Source organism: Plecotus auritus (genome assembly GCF_963455305.1).
Source record: "Plecotus auritus genome assembly, chromosome: 7".
NCBI classification, from domain to species: domain Eukaryota; kingdom Metazoa; phylum Chordata; class Mammalia; order Chiroptera; family Vespertilionidae; genus Plecotus; species Plecotus auritus.
Genome location: NC_137774.1, coordinates 14,690,774 through 14,706,288, shown reverse-complemented (window position 1 = coordinate 14,706,288; position 15,515 = coordinate 14,690,774). Strand labels below are relative to the sequence as shown.

Genomic DNA, 15,515 nt, shown 5'->3' with positions numbered 1-15,515 from the left:
GCAGTACAAAGCCCCAAGATGAAAGAAATGCTGAGAGCGTTCCTGCCCAGACACCTGCAGAATGGGGAGGGGTGCTCTTCCCCTCTGAGGAGCTCTGTGTGTGAGTTAGAGCTGGGTCAGGCTGGCAAAGGAGGGCCATGGCGCGTGGTGCCTTCCTCGCTCCTCTCCAGCTCCCACAGTCGCGGTTCATGATTCAGCACCTGTAATGTGTCTGCTTCCATGTCCATCTTTCCTCTCCATGACCAGCTCCTTGGGGGCAGGACCTCAGTTGTCCTCATTTTTATATTCTAGCACCTAGCAGAGCCTGCCACATTTGATACACTTGACAAGTGTTAACCGAAGGAAAGAATGACTGACACACTGAGGAATAAATGAGTGCCGTGGGCTCTGAGAGCCTGAGGTCTAAGTATCCAGTCTGTCCAAGCACCCGGAGAGCTGGAGGGGATGAAGCCAGCTCCCTGCACAAGGTATCAGCATGATGTATTGTGACTGCACCCCAGCAAGAAGGTATCATGCAAGCTGGCTCCTGAGCCACCCTTGTCATCCCCTTTTCTAAATGCTGACCTAGAGACCCAGTTATTTCCACTTCCTTGAGAAATGACCCGTCTGAACTGAACAATATCCATCTGGGCTTGGATTTGGGTATACATGCTAACTAGGAGGTGATACACAAATCTTTGCCTTTGACATTTATCTCTAAGGCTATTTCTACTGCTCAAAGTTCAGCATTTACCATCGGGACTGTTGAGCATGGTCTCAAGGACACTGATTCATCCAACTAACTTCCTGGGTCAAATGAATCTATTTCTAATCTTCATTAGCAATAACATCCTCATTAGAGGCTGGCTAAGCTCTCCTTTCTTCCCAAGCCTCCCAGCTGTCCCTGATATTGACCAGTAGTCTGATTCTGGCCCAGTGAGAGAAAATGTCAATGTCAGCAGGTGGGTGGGTGGTGGACCTAGGATACAACAGCTCTTTGTAGTTGCAGGGGCCACCATCCAGATGTGACATCATGCTTTGCCCACAGGAAGAGCCTCTTCACTGAGAGGATCTGGATGGATCCAGAGGGATGACGCTAACTATTCTGGCTCTTCTAGCCACCTGCATGCCACTAGCAATGTGTCTCTTCTTCACAGGACAAAGATAGAGCAAAGATAAGAGCTTCTTGGTGCCCAGTGGGTTTGTGCCCTTACAATCAATCATTCATAGTAACTGAACGCCCACTTTAGGTAAGATACTGCTTGGCGAGGTAGGCAAGTGCCCTACAGGTGTAGGCAACCTTTGAGACTTCCTGGTAACCTTGCCCAGAATTGTATTTTCTTATCAACCTTGACCTTCTTTTGGTTACATGAACTTCATGGTACAAGAGAGTGTCAATGAAATAGCTTTCTGTTTACTTTTCCTTAGACCCAGAGCAGCTGCGGCTCTGGCTCCACCCTTCCCAGGTCTGCCAGAGCTTGCAGAAAGGCTGAGGGTGATGGGGTTGGGGTGGGGGAACAAAGCATGAACAAAATACAATTCCTGCCTCAGGAGTAGTTCCTTTGTTCAGTGGCAGCGCAGCACAGTGTAAAGAGCCTGGACTTCAGTCAGTTTCAGTCATTAACTAGCTGTGTGGCTTTGGGCAACTCACTCAGCTCCCTTCCATTTACTCTTTTGTAAAAAAAAAAAAAAAAAAAAAAAAGGAGTGAGCAATGGTTATGATCATTTCCAGCCCATAATTCTTTTCTTTTTTTAAACCTCACCTGAGGATATTTTTCCTTTTTTTTTTTTTTTTTTTTTTTAGAGAGAGTGGAAGAGAGAGGGAAAGACAAGAGAGAAATATCGATGTGAGAGAAACACATCGATTGGTTGCCTCCTGCATGAGCCCTGATCAGGGCCCAGCTGGGGAGGAACCTGCAACCAAGGTAGGCGCCCTTGACTGGAATCAAACCCAGGCCCCTTGGGTCCACAGGCTGCTGCTTTATCCACTGAGCCAAACCAGCTAGGGCTCCAGTCTGTAATTCTAATAGCACTTTCTTGACAGAGCAGTTAAGGCCTACGGTCACAGCCATGCCCACCCAAAGTGACTGCTGGTTAGCCCAGATTGATGGCTTGTGCACCGGGGGCTGGGAAAAGCTTGTGACCACTTGCAAGGTAATACTAGTCCTTTCCCTGTGCTTTCCATAAAGTCAAGGCCATTTTGTGGGTGACCCTAGACATTGGTTACAGACATCCCTGACCACCAGCAGTCAAGCTCAACAACGACTGCACAGATCTACAACAGAGCCTGAACAAACTCTTTGACTGAATGGACACCTAGTCATGGATTTAGTGGTAAGAGGGTCATCAGAAGCCATAGCAACCAGACATGTGTGGAAGGGATAGCTCAGGAGTTCCTCTGCTGCTTCTTTCTGAGTTCATATAGTGGCTCTAGAAGTGTAGACAACCTAGGTGGTGGCAGGCTTGGAATTCCAGCTGCCGGAAATGCAGGATTCAATCTAGCCTTTCCAATCACTGGAACTCATCAGAGCCTCCAACTCAGGTGGTGAAAAGCAAGGCAGGTAGAAAAGCGTTCCCCAAAAGGTCTTTCACACCAAAGAATGGGTTATATCTCTCTGCTCTTTGCCAAGGGGTTTCCCAGCTCCAAGCAGCCAAAGCTCCCCTCCTGCTTCTTTGCTGACTGTCACTGGAAGCTGGCCATTTTTTACCCGCAAGGTGTCTGGACTCACTGCTGATCTGACTCTGTGCCCTATTCACATGACCTCATGCCAGGGGATCCATGTCTCTTTCAGTCAGCCAGCCCGGGGAGCCTCTCTTTGCTTCTGTATCCCTACCTCCAAAACCCTTGGGCTGAAATGAACCTGATCGTTGGCGGAGGGCTTCTCCACCCAGGCCAGTCAAGACTTCCTCTGCAACTGTGTTGGGTGGATCAATCGCCTGTCACCTACACCCCTGCATGGGTGACTCACCTTCCAGAGAAAGTGCTTTGCTCACCTAAGCAAAGCTGCCTGGAAAATGACGAAGGGGCCTATCAAATGCACTCTGTGGGGCCAACCAGCTGCTGAGCTGGGTCCAGACACACTCCACCTCTCACCTCCAGACTGAAGTCAAGTGTGGAGCTGCCACTCCAGGCCTGCTGGTTTCATTTTCATCTGAACATGATGCTTGACATCCGGTGATCTATTTTTTCTAAAAACTAGGTTCACTTTAGAAATGACTCTTTGGCCATCGAGACAGCTTCCCCAGGAGAAAACAAATTGTTATTTAAAGGGAACAGCAGCCTGGTGGGAGCCTATATTTTTGTTTTGTGTTAAAAAGAGGGGAAAAAGAATTTAGAATGTAATGTGAAACTTTTTTTCCCCTTTGGGTGATTTAAAGGGAACTCTGCAAGTCTGTGACTACAGATCCAGGGCCCTCATATTATATGCCAGGCACTGAGTTTGCCTGAGGTCACACAGATAGTAGCAGATATATTTATAAGAGGAAGGAAGGGTGAGCTGGGGGGTGCATGTAGTGGTGGGAACCCTAACGTACAGAACCAAAATTTTCCTCCTAGTCCCCTGAACAAAGAGGAACAAGTCCTGCCCTGCCGGCTTGGCTCAGTAGTTGAGTGTCGACCGATGAACCAGGGGATCATGGTCCAATTCCTGGTCAAGGCACATGCCTGGGTTCTGGGCTCGATCCCCAGTGTGGGGCATCCAGGAGGCAGCCGATCAATGATTCTCTCTCATCATTGATGTTTCTATCTCTCTCTCCCTTTCCCTTCCTCTCTGAGATCAATTAAATATATATATATATATTTTATATATATATAAAAATATATTTTATATATAAATATATTTTATATAAAAATAAATAAATAAATATTATGCAAGAGGAACAAATCCTTGCTGACTTATCTTCTACACAGTATTTTCCCTTTTCACCTCCAGAGTTAAGGTTGGGACCCACTCCACCACATGGAGGACACAGAAAGCCCTAGAAAGGCCCAGCTGTGCCCCTTGCTCAGAGTCCTGGGAGGGCGAAGGGAACCCATGGTTTAGAATCACTGACTCTGACCAGGTAGAGCCGGGCCTTTTAGGCTCATTGGGAGGGTGGTGAGGGCATGGTTTAGTGTAAGGCAGGGACAACTTGACAGCTAGAACCTCCTGACAAGAAATGTCGCCCTGGAGGTCCTACTGGGAAAATGACTCGGCCCTGTCAGGCAGTCTGACCCGTCCTGACATCATCTTACAGAAAACAGGTCTAGTCAATGTGGTAATTGGCAACTACTGCTACTGCTATTACTACTACTCTATCACCAACAACATTTACAGCCAAACAATACCTTTTACAGCTGTCGTATTCTGTGGCTTATTATATGCCAGGCACTGAGTTTGCCTGAGGTCACACAGATAGTAGCAGACCTGGATCTGACCCAAGTCTGTCTGACCTGACAGCCTAAACCCCTACATTTGACACAGAGACACCATGGACTTGCTATATTGCTCTGGATATATCACTTCACCACTCTGCCTTAATTTCTGCATCTGTAAAATGGGGCTGAGCATAGGATATATGCTATTCATCTGTTAGTCTTTTAATAATAATAATTATGAATAATTGATATTGATTAATAATTGTTAATGACATATTAATATTAATACTTTTTAATATATACAGCTAGATAAATAAAGAAGCTACCCTGGTTTAGTTACATTCAAAATTGACATGGGGGGGGGGGGCGCAGAAACAATTTATCCTTTCATGAGTAAGTTAGTAGAAAAGGCCGTGAACTTGATATCAAGAAATAAGGGTTTAGATTTTGGGCATGATACTGATTTCCTGAGTAATCTCATCCACTTTATTTCTCCTTATGAGATTTTACTTTCCTGACCTTTGTTCATGTCTCTCTTTATAAGAGTATTGTGAGAAAAACACAAAAAATAGCTACTAAGTACCATTATTCTTGATGCCATATAATTTCAAGGGATTTCTATCAGGAGGAAACGGGAGTAAAGGATATAAAATAGCAAGAAGGGAAGAGAATCACTTAAATTAAAATACAAAGAAGGGCACACAGGTCACTGAGGAAAAAGGACTTTTCTCTGCATTCAGGTCACTCAGGTAGTAAGACAAGCCCACAACTAAGGACCCTTAACCCAACACACTGCAATGTCTTGCTCAGCTCAACTGAAATGTCTTACTGCAGGATTTGCCCTGCGTGTGGCCTTCCATTTCTAAGCTACTGCTTTCAACATTTCAGTCAGCATCACCAAGCACATGCAAAGCTTTCACACACGCATCACTTTGAGTGCTCGCCCTCTCCCTTAAAGATGCTCACCCCCACTTTTCCCTTCCTGGGGATCTGGGCGTGCAGAGGCCAGAGGGGCTGGCTGATCTTTAGAGTCCCCCAAATCCACTGACATGGAATTGACCCCCTCCCCGCTCATTTCACTCCATGCCCTGAAAAGGGCCCGTAATGTTCACATGTTTCCAGTTTAACTGAAATACTAAAATGGGGCAAACAGGAAGCATCAGACACAACTGCGGTAGTGACTTATTAATCACGAAAGCAGAATTTTAGTTGCCTTTTAACCTTTTGCCGGGGGTGGGGGGGGACAGCTTTGAGAGGATGGAAGCCATTGGTAGAATATGCTGCCTAGATGTGTTACCAAGCTGACTTTTACTTTTAATTTAGGACTGAATTTGGTTTTCAGATTTCTTAACCCTCCACCTAGAAAGAACATCCATAAGTCAAGCAGCATGAATCTGTCAGCTCTTGATCACTGCGGGCAGACCTGTTAGGAAAGCTCATGTGCTATCCATTGAGACAGGAAAAAAATAGGAAATTCAGAGTGACTTCACAGGCCAGAGTGATAAGACATTGTTGAGGGTGCCAACAATGAAGAAAACAACCTGGGAGGAAGCTTTACCTCATCCACATCTCCACAGATCTCTCAGCAGACCCCGGCCAAGATGAACTATTATCACGCACCAAAAAATATCACAGCAGTTGCCTGGAGTTGGACAATCTATCAGGACAAGCTTGCTTCTCAACAGTCAATGATATACAAACACTCCAAGAATATCACAAAGAAGTCAGTGTTCAACAGGAGAACCAAAATGAGGAAGCAAACCTCCATCTGTTGAGGGGCAACGGCCAACCAGACATTTTTGTGTAATAGATGAAGGCTCATTTGGCAAGGTCTCTTGTCTGTGGCGCCACTCCCACAAGCTCTAACAGACAATACTAGGGGCAAACCCCCCCTTCAAAACGGCTCCTTACATTCTGAAAACAGAAGATGACCTAAAGTTTGGCAGCGTATTGCCTGATTTCATAAAAAGTGCTAGGACATATACCTGGATACATATTTCTAAAATTAAAGTCAGAGACGGTTAGGTTTATTTTGAGACCTTCTGAGAAGTCACCACGCCCTTCAAAATAAATGAGGATGTCCTAAAGGTGTCTGAGAAATGCAGAGGTCTGGCATCGCTGCACCAAAGGAACTGACTTTGACATCACTTAAAAAACACCAAGAGTAAATCCAAACACATCATAAGCAAGACAAGCACCTGTCCACCTGTCCTCTCGTGTTAAGAGCATAATACCACACCAAACACTTCTCCCTCCTTTCTGCATCTCAATCCCAGAATGTGGTCCTGGTCCAGGGTGACGAGCTGGAGAAGATTCTAGCGTCCTAGGCTTGAGTCCTCACCCTAATCCTAGCTACTACTAGGCTTTAGGCATTTATATATACCCCCTGCCCCCTCAGGTGCCTCACCTATAAGAGACAATGTTATCTATCTTATCACACAGGTCTAAAGGAAAAAAGGAGGTTACAGGTATGAAGATACGAAGTAAAAAAACACGTCACTAATGTTAAGACATTATCTCCTTCTAATCTTTCAGAACCACCATGTTTCTAGTCAAGGGGTTTTCAACATTCTTCCTGGAATAAACTTCAGACTGCTATTTTGCATTAGGCCCCACCTCTCATCATTTCATTTTACTTGCTTTTAGAGTTCCTAATCAAGTCCCTGGTGTTCACTGTCTCTCCATTTACCAAAAACTGAATTCTGTTACCTTTACTCCATTCATCCTCTTCCCGACCCTCCCCATACTCATTGCCCAGTCCATCCTTTAGGACGGAGAGCAACATTTTAACTTTAATAAGGAAGGTACCTATTTTTTCTGGTTACCCAGCATCAAGGAGGCTCCTGGACAGGTACAGGGACTCTCTGTACAAGTGGCCTCTTTCTGCCTAGTGACAGTGGCTGCAGGTTTCCAGGGGCCACAATGGGCTTCCGAGATGGAAATACTATATTTGAGCCGACAGATAAAGTCGCCAGGAGTCAGGGGAAGCAGGAGGATGCTGCGAGTGGCCAGCAAGCTCCGCTGAACGCCAAGGGCAGGTTCTGCTCCTTCTCCCCGCCTGGGGTGTGTGATCCGAGAACTTCCCAGGGAAGGCCAGAGGGTTTCACTGACAGGGCAGAGAGGAGGCAACGCGGACAGGGAGCACTTGTGCATTAGACACCTCCCGCCCATGTCTAGGCGAGTCCCCATCCTACGGAGCACCCCGGGGACTGGGCAGCAGGGGCAGGCCTGGCGGTGGGGATAGCTGAGCACAGGGGAATCCGGGTGTTGGGAAAGGGAAGCAGGGCGCCCGCGCGCGCTTCGGGAGAGCGTGTCGCCTGCGGGGATGCGGGGCGAGCACGGCGTGCGACCGTGGCCCTAGAAGCGTGGTGAGGCGCACCGACGACGAGACCCCAGGGCCGAGGGCCCGCACGCGAGTGGACTCGTCCGATCGGCCGCACCGCTGACCCCCACTATTCTAGGGCGGCGGGCCCGGCCGCATCCCGGTCCCGGGCTGAGGGGCGACCCATCCCCGGTGTTCCCCGCTCCGAGCCCTTGGGACCATCCCCAGTCACCTACCGGCCGAGCGCCGATCTCCCCAAGCAGCGACTGTCGCGCTCCCCACGCCCTCGATCTCCCGCCGCCAGCTGCCTACCGCTGTTCTCGGGGCCCACGGTCGCCCCGCCCCACGGTCGCCCCGCCCCCGCTTCGGGCCCCACCCCCTGGTCGCCTTCCCGGTCGCCCCCGGGGCCACGCCTCCCCCGGCGGCGGCAAATTTGCCTTGGTTCGCACCTCCTACTCTGGCCGCACCTCGACCCTTGGTCCCGCCCACTCCGCCAATCTAACCAATGAGATGGCGCGTCTCGGCTAGTCCTTCGTACTGCCTCTAGCAACGATTGGTAGCGAGGGCTCGTTTCCAGAAATGGGCACTATTTCCGGACCATGTTTATAGTGAAGACGTCGGTGGGCGGATGGATTGACAGAAGGCGGAGGCGGCGGGAGTTTGGTCTAACCACACATGCGCTCTCGGCTTCTGGCATTTTTTTTTTTTCACGGGTTGCGTTCTTCAGAAGGTTACGGGAAGTAAGAGTGAATATGCGCATGCGTGGGCACTCCCTGCCTGGGACTTCGGTTACCTTGGAGACGACGAGGCGCTCTCCCTACTTGGCCAAGTTCTGCTTCCTCTGCTCGAGGTCTTGACTGCTGAGGCCGGTCGGGGCGGGGTGTGCGCGTGTGGTGGTGCTGCTGGTTGGAAACATTTTTATTGAGCACTTACTCTGTTCAGGGCTGTCGAGTTCCCTAGCACTAGGAAGACAGGTTCTAGTTCCTGCCCTCGAAGAGCTTGGGGAGCCAAAGGTCTACACTGGTCAGACCTGTGTGTTGAAACCCAGGCCTGATGAGAGTGGGTGGATGGCCTGGTGCAACCCCATGCCACAGCCAGAGAAGCAACGTGGTGCGAACGCTGCGCGAAGCATCTCCTTCGTGGGTTTACAGGTTACAGAACCAGGAAGACGACTATACCTTGACCTATGCAAAAAAGGACCTAGGTGTCAACGGTGCTTCTTTCCGAATGTGAGGGTTAGGTGGGCAGGAGGCATTTGGGGGCGGTTAAGGATATTTTTTTCTTTTCGCATATTTGCTTATCTGTATTTTCATTGATCTTGTATTTTGTATGTAATAAAGGAAAAAAATCCCAAACTTTGAAAGTTTGCAAAATGGAAAAGATAATGTCTCTACCTGGGCACCCTACCTACCCCCATCAGTGGTCCACAGCAGGCAGGTGTGGTTCCTGACGCTAATAGGCCCTGTTCAAAGCTGTTTCGGGAATAAGGATCATCTCATCGCTGGAAGTGTTGGAGCAAAGACCTGCTCAAGACCACTTTTCAGACATTCCTTGGTAGTTCAAAGCCTATTTCTGGTGATCTATACCCAACAGACATCTCCCTTGTTGGGGTGTAGGAAAGACCATTCATTTAGGCAAGGGTCAAAAACTCACAACCTAAGGGCCTTACCAACTCAGTCATGCCATAAATATACTTTGTTTGGCTAGCCCAGTGTGTGTGTGTGTGTTTAAATTTGAATTTGAATTTGAATGCCTTAGGGTAGAGCCTGCAGTTTCTCACAGCCCCTGCCCTTAGGTCTGACACCCAACCATTTAACCTTATGTCATCTGTCTGGATCCTGAAGCATTCCAGATTGTGGCCCTGATAGAGCCTTGCTTTGGAGCTGAACAGTCTCTGGTGCATAAACTGGCTGTGCCACTGACCAGCTTGCAAGATGGTGGGCAAGAAGAAAGCGGGTAGCTCCTAAAGCTCCTTTGAACACCTGCGTTTTTTCATTTCAGTGACTCAGGGAGAGGCGGAGCTTGGCCAGATGGTGGGTTACAGGTTGGTATCAGCAAACCTGGGTGCAGAGCTTGCCGCTCTCACCACCTGTTTGCCTCTGGGCATACCACTTCTCAGGAAAGACGTGGGCACAGGCCCAGATCTGCAGATGCTCCCTGGCTCGCCCTTTGCATTATCCTTTATCACCATTCCTTCTTTAGGATACCCAGGGCCCACATACTTTCCTGACACTTCTTTGGGTCCCTGCCTGCCCACATCCACTCTATCATGATTATCTGCCTTTACATCTATCCATTAACACTAATGTGTATTAGTGGAAGATAGTGAGCATGTTGACTCAAATATGCATTTCCCAAGAAGGGATTTCTCAGCAGGCTGCCGAGGAACAAACCACTAGAGACTCGTGAGGAAGGTGATATGGGATAAGAAGGGTCTCAGAATTTCAGCTATTTTTCTCAGGCCTTGCCAAACCCCACCATGTATGGGGTGAGGTGAGAAACAGCACTACACCCACTCTGAGTGAGCAACCTTGAAATGCTTGCACCTTCTGGATGGAGAGCTTCAGGGCAAAATTACTTCCTCCCAGTCCAGCCAGTTAAGTCACAACAACCTGAGAAGGCTTCTAGCCCTGAGTCACTTGTGCAGCCTCAGCTCTGCTTTAATAAAAATAAACCAACATTTACTGGGTGACTCACACCTGGAGCAGTGAGCCAGGTTCTCAGCACTAAAGGATTTCCAACTCCCACCCCAACGGTTCACGTCTGGAAACAGAAGGGTAAGATTGTGTCCTTCCAAAAAGAAGAGCAGCTTCTGTTTTTTTGAGAGTTTACAAAAAATAAATCAGACACTTCTAAGTGCTTTGTGTGCTTAACGTCTGAATATTCACTCTAGTCCAGGGTTTCCTAAGCTGGCACTCTTGACATTTTGGATTGGATGGGTTTTTGTGGGGGTGGGGGGTGAGGGTGAGGAGGTGAGAGGGACTGTGATATATACTGTAGGATGGTTAAGAGCTTTCCTGGATTCTGCTCACTAGATGCCAGTAACATCATCCCCCTCACCCCCCCAACCCAGTTGTGACAACAAAAAATGTCTCTAGACATTAACAAATGTCCCCAAGGGAGCAAAATTGCCCCCAGTTGAGAACTCTTGCAATCTAACCCCATAGAGTTGGTACTATTATTATTCCCATTTCTGAGGCTCAGAGAGAACTAATTTGCCAAAGGTCATTTTACTATAACAGAAGACCTGGATTCAAACCAGGTGTGACCCCCGGGTCCCTGCTCTCCTGCGTATAGAACTCTACAAAAGGACTTTGGACTTTAAGGAGTCCATTGCCCATCAGTTCTATACAAGAGTAATGAAAGGTGAACGGATTTTGTGCATCAGTGAGAGAATGTTATCCTTTGATCATTTTCCCTTTTCTGCTTGCAAGAAAGGAAATTATATTCTGGTTTTTACTGCCTTAGTCAGCACAGTTCATGGTGTCCAGCCATGTTTAGTGAGAAACTAGTTAATGAATCATCTGAATGTCTGTGGACCTGAGGCCCCAAATTCCTGTGAGATCCTAGAATTACACTTGAGAAGAACTCAGATGTGAGCTCAGAGATGATGTCACTGCCCTCCCTGGCTTGGACCTGCCCCATTGCTGCCACCCAGTCTGGAGTTATTTGGAGGGGCAAGGAGGCAGGAGAGGAAGTGGATGTAGGCAGTGGCATGCTGGAGCTCTCTTCCTACTCTGTAGTCAGTGGCAATTTCATGTTGGTAGCTTGAAATCAGAAATGACAGGAGTATTTACACCATGGAAGTTGGCAAACAGTATAAATCAGGACTACCCACCCTCAACCTGTTAAACATTTACCAGAATACCATTGCATGCAGATTCTGGTCTCTGACTGCCCTCCTCCAATTCTGTCCTCCCCCCCCCCCCCCCATGGGGGAACATGGTAAACTGTAGAACTATCAAAGAAGAGAAGGAGCCATGTGATGTGGGTGAGGAGAAGAGGTGCCAATCTCTTTAAAGGATGGAGTTGCCAGGGTGGTGGCCTCCATGAAGGCACTTGGAAGAAAATACCTTACTAAGATCAGGTCCTGGACTTACCTTTCTGAGACCCCTCCCAACTTTGAAGCCTTCTTAGGGAGCCCTGGGTTAAGACGTGACTCAAATTCTTCTCACTTCCTCGTGGGTTATCCCTTCCAGTCTCCTCTCCACATCATCCTCAAGCCTTCTGGTGGATTTATTCCTCCTAAGAGACCACTTGGGTGCTGTGTTCTGCCCCATTGTCCTCATAACTTCGCCCCTTTAGCGTCTTCCTCTCAATCTCCAAATGTGATCAAGTCTCTGCAGCCTAAAAACAGACAAATAAAGAAAAAAAATGAAGAGACTGTACAAAAATCATACACCTATGGATGAGGACAGTGGGGGGGGGGGAGGTAAGGGCAGAAGGTGGGGTGGGAAATGGGTGGAGGGGAGCTATGGGGGGAAAAAGGAGAAATAATTGTAATAATCTGAATAAAGATTTATTTAAAAAATAAATACATTAAAAAAAAAGAAAAAGAAAAAAAACCCTTCCTCTGTCCTGGCTTTTCCTTACACGGCTGGCCCAACCTTTCCTCCCCTCTCAGTTCCCAAGTCTCTTGGTCCTCCTTGCATCTGTTTCAATTGCCACTTGCATGTACCCCTTGCAGTCTGGTTTCTGGCCACCACTCCGTCTCTCCACGGACTCCCACTAAATGCCTCCTAGTCAGATAACCTCATCTCAGCTCTCATCTGCAGTCAGCCACAAACGTGATGCTCTGAGCACCTACGATGTCAGGCACTGGGGAGTGTGGAATTTCAGACCAGTTCCTGCCTTTAGGGAGCTTCCAGTGTAGTGGGTGGTAGACCTTGAACAAGTGACTACTGATGAGGACTTCATAAGTCATTCCAGTTGATGACGGTGATGAGAGAATGGGTCGTGTGTACTGGATCAGGCAGGGCCCAACCAGGGAAGCAGAACTCACTCGGAGTTTTTAGACATGGAATTGAATGCAAGGGTTGGTCACACAGATGATGGAAGAGTTGAGAAGCCCAGTAGGAGGAGATGGTGAAGTAAACAGGAATCCACTACTACCCCTGGGGTGGAGGGACTTTAGGGGGAAGCAGTGTAGTCAGTGGCTGGAGGCCGGGGTCACTGAAAGAAGTTGGAACTACAGAGGAGACACAGTCATTTTCACAGACACCACTCAAGACTGAGAGGGGTGAAGATTCTCCTTTCCTTCCACCCTCTGGCCTCCTGTCAGAGCTTCTCAGTGCAGGGGTACAAAGCAGAGCAGAGAAAGGGAGGACCAACCCAGGACTAGCACAGGTATGGGATTGGGAAAGGATAATGGAGGAATGGGGGACTAACTTAGTGGAGGGGCTCAGAGAAGGCCTGAAAGGTGAAGGGGAGAGTTGGAGGGAAAAATATTCTCAGCAATCACTGGCATTTTAAAAAATTGAATTGATTAGGGGTTACATTGGTTAACAAAGTTATATAGGTTTCAAGTATACAATTCTATAAATCATCATCTGTATATTGTATTGTGTTTTTTAAAAAATATATAGTTTATTGATTTTTTTACAGAGAGGAAGGGAGAGGGAGAGAGAGTTAGAAACATCGATGAGAGAGAAACATCAATCAGCTGCTTCCTGCAAGAAACATCCATCAGCTGCTTCCTGCACACCCCCTACTGGGGATGTGCCCACAACCAAGGTACATGCCCTTGACCCGAATCGAACCTGGAACCTTTGAGTCTGCAGGCCGACGCTCTATCCACTGAGCCAAACTGGTTAGGGCGTATTGTGTGTGTTTTTTAAAGATTATTTTTTAGAGCAGATTTAGGTTCCCAGAAAAACTGAGCAGAAGGTACAGAGATTCCCCACATACTCTCTTATCCCCTCACATGCATAGCCTCTCCCACTGTCAACATCTCCACCAGAGTGATACCTTTGTTACAAGTGAGGAATCTACATTAACACCTTATAATCACCCAAAGCCCATCGTTTACATCAGGGCTCACTCTTGGTGGTGTACATTCTATGGCTTTGGACAAATGTGTGATGGCATGCACCCATCATTATAGTATCATACAGAGTATTTTCACTGCCCTAAAAATTCTCTGTGTTCTGCCTGTTCTTTCCTCCTTCTCAGCCCCTGGCAACCAATGATCTTTTTACTGTCTCCATAGTGATAAATAAATAAATTGTGATCCATCCAGACAATGAAATGTTATTCAGTGCTAAAAAGAAATGAGCTATTAAGCTATGAAAAGACATGGAAGAAAACTTAGCTGCACATTACCAAGTGAAAGAAGGCAATCTGAAAAGGCTCCGTACTGTATGGTTCCAACTATACGATGTTCTGGGAAAGGCAAAACTATGGAGACAATAAAAAGACCACGGACATTTGGGGCCAATCCTCTTCTTGAGGCTTTGGAGATCCTGCGTTTTCTTTATTATTATTATTTTTTTTTAGTTGCTATCTCTGCTTTTTCTCTTATTCTTTTTAAAAAAATACATTTTATTGATTTTTAGAGAGGAAGGGAGAGGGATAGAGAGCCAGAAACATCGATGAGAGAGAAACATCGATCAGCTGCCTCCTGCACACCCCCAACCGGGGATGTGCCGGCAACCAAGGTTACATGCCCTTGACCAGAATCAAACCCAGGACCCTTCAGTTTGCAGGCCGACACTCTACCCACTGAGCCAAACCGGCTAGGGCTTTTCTCTCATTCTTAAAGAGTGAAGCACTCCACAATTTTAGTCCTAAGCCCCTCACTTCTCTATACATTCTCCTGGGAGTTCTCATTCACCCTTGATTTCATTTAATTGTTCAACATACATTAATTGAATACCTATTATGTGCCAGGTATTTGACAGAGAGAGATGAATGAGTCATGATGCCTGCCAGCGACAAAGAGATGCCTGCCCTCAAGGAAGGGGATAAACAAGGTTTCAGTACAATGTGGAAGATAGAAGGAAGCCCTGGGTGAGGTAAGACCACATAAAAGGCTGCCAGAGGAGGTGATGCTCAAGCTGATTGCTGACAGGCACACTAGCAGTAAGCCAGGTGAATGAGGCAGGAAGAATTCTTGCAGAAGAAGTAACATGTGAAAAATGCATGGAGGCAAGGGACATACCAGGTATTGGTACCTTTAGGGAACTGGGTGTGGGATACAAGGGACAAGATAAGAGAGATCCTCAGGCTGGCCCTGCAGGCGTGATCTGGATTGTGGATTGTGGATTGTGGTTGGGCTGGGGAAAAGACAAAGAACCTTTCTAGAACAGAATTTTAGAGACCTTTCTCTACAGTGTGGAAGGGTTGTGTGTTAGGACAGGGCGGTAGGCTACAGACTAGGAAGACAATTGGGGGCTTTGCAGACCTGGTGAGAGGTGATGGAGGCTGGGCTAGGGCAGTGCAGGGGGATGGGGCACCAGGATAGATTAGCAAAATACAGAGAGATTCAGAAATGAGCAAATAATTTGACAGGGCATGAATGGAGGCTAGGAGAGTGAGTATAGGCCAGAGGTTGGCAAACTGCGGCTCGCGAGCCACATGCAGCTCTTTGGCCCCTTGAGTGTGGCTCTTCCACAAAATACCACGGCCTGGGCGAGTCTATTTTGAAGAAATGGCGTTAGAAGAAGTTTAAGTTTAAAAAATTTGGCTCTCAAAAGAAATTTCGATCATTGTACTGTTGATATTTGGCTCTGTTGACTAATGAGTTTGCCGACCACTGGTATAGGCTGCTACTGCTGAGGTCAGGTGCCATAGAAAGAGAGAGATTTGGGAAGAGGAGTGTCAGCTTTGAACATAGTGTAACATTATGGACCCCAAGTT

The 15,515-nt window shown here is 47.5% G+C and overlaps 1 protein-coding gene across 1 annotated transcript in view; it reads right to left on the bottom strand.

Moving 5' to 3' along the window:
- The window catches only part of MAP3K14 (mitogen-activated protein kinase kinase kinase 14), a 45,208-nt gene extending 37,210 nt beyond the window's left edge, over nucleotides 1-7,998 (bottom strand). Inside the window, exon 1 of the mRNA XM_080680114.1 lies at nucleotides 7,895-7,998. The gene's annotated coding sequence lies outside the window, so the exon portion shown is untranslated. The remainder of the gene's footprint in view (nucleotides 1-7,894) is intronic.
- Nucleotides 7,999-15,515: the final 7,517 nt, after the last annotated feature.